The following is a 4,480-nucleotide window of genomic DNA, read 5'->3' as shown; positions in this document are numbered from 1 at the left end:
AACATCTTCGTCCTTTCTGTTTTTAAACTCAGTTATTGTTAAATGCACCTGGGGAAAATCTGACAGCAGGAAGTTTGAATATTGCTGCTCCTGCATAAGATCACTGTAAACAAAGAAGAATGTACCAAAGATTTGAGGATAGTGGCCATGGATAAACATTGGCAACAACAACTTGTTAGTCGGTATGTTGAAGTTTGGGTTTCTCTGGATCTCTAATCAGATGATCTTTTTATCTGTGTAAGCGAGTGACTGCCAAGAACCGAGACCTCAGACGCTCAAAGCGCACGTTCTACCAAGATAAGAAGAAAAAAATGTAACTGCTATGGCTCAGGAACAAGTCAAAATTCAGCTGCATAAGGAGATGCTGATGTGCAGATTCCCAAACTTCGTGATGAGTCTGGATGGAATTATAATGTTGAAAGTTGAGCTGTAGTCAATAAACAGCATCCACACATGTGTTGTTATGGTCCCGGTGGGAGAGCTAGGGTTGCCAACTATCCCATTTTAGCCAGGAGGTCTTGTATGATGAGCAAAAATTGGTTCCCTTAGTCAACCTTAAATCTCTGTATATTTACACTGTATATTTACATTGTACCCAGCTGGTTGCGCATTGTGCTTCTGGCATGCCAGAGTGTCCCTTATTTGATAGTTAAAAAGTTCATTGTGAATCTATTTTGCCTGTATGAAAACTGAAAAGGATCAAGTGTAGCAGGCAGTGAAGATGTGAATAACGATAGAGATGAGTGCTACTGGGTGACAGTCATTCAGTTAACTCACATTAGGTTTCTTTGGGACAGGGATGATGGCCGTCCTCTTAAAGTATGAGAAGACTACAGACAAAAACAGGGAGAGGTTGAAGATGTCTGTGAAGACAGCTACCACTTCATGTGTACATGCTTTGAGAGCACGACCTGGGATGTTATCTGGTCGGGGAGCTTTCCGTGTGTTTACCTTTTAAAAGTATTTACACACATCTGACTGAGGGATCTGAAAAGGACAGCTGTCCTCCTCTGACAGAAATATAAGTGGACAGCAGACTGGATTTCTGTCAATTAACAAGAAAAAACCTGCAGATAAAATAATTAAACTAAAAGCAAAATGGCAATGTCACTTTACAAACAAGTACAAACTTTTACATCAACAGTTCATCTGTTGGTATATCTGTGTTGAAGTTTCAGTTTCTCGGGATGTCTTATCAAATAATCTTCGTATCTGTTTGACTGAGTGACTGTCAAAGAACCAGATGTCACTTTCTTAAAGCTCAAATTATGTGTGAAGTTCACTTTTATGCATGGATTTTACTCTGTGGCATGAAATGTGTAAATTAAAGCTACATAAATCTTTCTGTTTTTAGTTATTAGAAGGTTTAATGATTGAACTCCAGTGATCAGACAGTTCACTTAAACAGCACTCAGCCATCTTTTAAATTAATAAATCTGATCCCACACTTTACAATGACACCAAGTTATTTCATCTTTAAATAAATCATATACGTGTAAGCAAACAATAAAAAGGGAAAGTGTTCCTCAAAACTGTTTTTTTATGTCCAGCCAAAATCTCCTCATGCAAACATGTAAAAACTCAGGTTCTGGTGGAGCAGTCGCTTGCTTTATAATGGCGAAAAAATAACATTAAATTTAAAAATAAAATTAAAAAATACTTAAAAAGCTTTTCTGAAATATAATCCAATTAGCTGACTTCTTAAAAAACACATAATGTCCTAGCAGAAAATTATCAATGCATTTTCCTTTTTTAATTCATTCATTCATTTGCTTATATTTACACTGTACCGTGGCAGCAAGATGTTAGCAAACACAGGTGTATTGTCAAGTGTGAGTGGCAAAATATGCTGCAGGATTACCTTTCACACCTTCCCGAATCAAGTGTCAAGAATGCAGTTTGGCACAGCCTGTAATACTAATGCGTTAACACACTTTTTAACAGTCCCACTTCAGCCCTGGAAGAAGTGTCATTGGGATGCCAACCACCAACAGACACGTACAACCTGATCCTCAAGTTAACTCTTGCTTCTCACAGGAGTAAGAAATGGCCCCCTATTACAATAGCACCTTTTTGTTGAGTGTCCGCAGACTAAACTCCACTGCAGAGGTGAAAGAATTAAATCGAGGTTTTTGCTAATGATGTAACCACACAAGTTCTGTGGTGATCAAATGAACATAAAGTCTGACTTTATGTCGGGGTGAACCTCTTTCATTAAGACACGTGCACCTGTTTTAGCACAACTCTGTCTCTGGGGGAAGGTGGTGTATCGTGCTAATGAAAGATGTCATAATGTTTTTGTACATGCTCTTTAACAATGAACCTAAAAGTTGAATGAAACCACGATATTTGTATTGTAATCTGCACCTCATGTGTTGTGGTGGTACTTTTAAGTACCACATTAAGTACCAATGTGAAAGTTAGTGAAGTTAGTCCCCTCAGTGTTGTCCATTGTCCAACATTTCAGCAGTTCAGTAGCCTGTAGTGGTGTGCGATGCTGCATATTTTGGTATTGATCCGATACCAAGTAAATTCGGGCCAGTATCGCCGATACCAATACCGATACGATACTTTTCAATAAATAAGGTGGATGCCTCACTGAATTGCTAAATCGCAATTAATTTTCATGACCTTAAGTGTTTTTTGTGATGTTTCCTTTGGTATTAATAATTAGTTAAAACCCAGGGCATAATTAGGAGAAACAATATATTTATAATTAAATAAAAAATGTTTTATTATTGTGGCGGGCCGTGGTCTGCGATGCCGCTGCAGGTGAGATGGACTCACCTTCACTGCATCTACAATGATGCCTCGCCAGCTTAAAACCTGTGCGCTGCTTGTGCTGTTGTTGTTTTTGGAGTTGATGTGTACAGCTGGCAGCAGGAGGGCTGCAGCCGTTGAATGTAGGCTACTGTTACAGCAACCGTGTGATCACTGTAAGGGTGGACAGCGCGCGGCTCGGGGTGAGCCGGAGGCTGGCGCGCCAGCAGGACCTGCCAAGCTGGAGACGGAGGTCGAGGTGCGTGGGGGTCCTGCCACACCTGAAGGCGGCATGCTGTCCACTTCGGCAGGCTGCATGGTCGCCAGCTCACTTCCACGCCTGCTGCGGCGCCGCTGCTTGCGATATGGGTGGCCATCAGGCTAGCTCCGGGGCTTCCGCTGGAGGCGCGGGCAACCAGAGTTGACACTTCCCCATCGCTGGGCTGGGGCATGGGGCGCCGATGGTCCGAGTCGATTCCCTCTGCTGCTCGCGGGGTGAGGTGAAGCGGGCGATGGGGGTATGTGGCAGGGCGTGTTCTGCGATGCCGCTGCAGGTTTGGTGGTGGTGATGTGTACGGCTGCCAGCGGGAGAGCTGCAGCCGTTGAATGTACTGTTACAGCAACCGTGTGATTATTGTAAGAATTAATTATGAAAATGCCATCGGGTCTGCCGTGGTGGCGATCTTTTTTTTTTTTTTTAAATCTTAAGTGCACGCAAACCAGTAAACAAATTAAAACAAATACTGTTGATAAACTATAATACAAAAAAATCACAATTAAAATTCTCAACAACAAAAACAAAAAATATATATATAATTAATATGTAAACAACTTAACAACCCCCAAAGTGTCTAAGTCACGTGACGTGTCAGTGCTACACCGAAACATAAAAGTGGGGGAGAGGGAGCAAAGTGCTCTCCGCTGACACAGGAGCGGTGAGTCCAGCGACCTGGTTGTTTCGTTTTTGCCGAAAGCACAGCATAGCATACAAGCAGAACTCAAAGTAAAGAATCTATCTCACCAGGCTAGTATCAATCCGATACCGATGCCGACTTGGGATCGATACTATCATGTATATTTATTTACATTTGCAATATAAATTTGATGATAAAAAAAACATATGAAGACTCTTTAAAAAGTACAGATTTTGTATATATATACAAATAAACAATTACAATAAATGAAAAAGGGATTGATGGCTCATTTCAGTCAGGGAGTTTTGTGAGGCCAAGTTGCCATGATCACATTGTGCAATTGCTAAATCCTTAAAAACAAACCCTAACCCCTAACCCATTCATCCTAACATCCTAACACTTACGTCATAATTGCAACAGGATATCAGGATGATGACCATGACAACGAATGCTACAAGAATTGTAAAATATGAAAATGCTACATTGTTGCTTTCAAAGTAATTAACTACAAGCAAAATAGAAACAGCACTTCACATAAAGTTAAAAGCCGTTGTTGAATAAATTGTGATAAACTTTGGATTTTATCACTTATCTATTTTTATGTGTAGCATAATTCAGGGGATAAAGTGTACAGTGTTCAGATGCTATCAATTGATGATAAGAACTTGTTCCCATTAGTTCTGATGTGCACACATATTACTGGAGATACTTGCTAAGTTCCTAATGACAATATAATGTCATCCCACAGTCTGCTTACATGCTCAACCTTTACTTTTTAAACATTAAAACATTATTTTTTTTGGTTA

Source organism: Mchenga conophoros, linkage group LG23 (genome assembly GCF_057382185.1).
Source record: "Mchenga conophoros isolate Kocher_MC1m ecotype Shallow Benthic linkage group LG23, M_conophoros_male_GT1.1, whole genome shotgun sequence".
In the NCBI taxonomy this organism is placed as follows: domain Eukaryota; kingdom Metazoa; phylum Chordata; class Actinopteri; order Cichliformes; family Cichlidae; genus Mchenga; species Mchenga conophoros.
The sequence above is the reverse complement of the archived record's forward strand: the minus strand, read 5'-3'. Positions refer to the sequence as shown.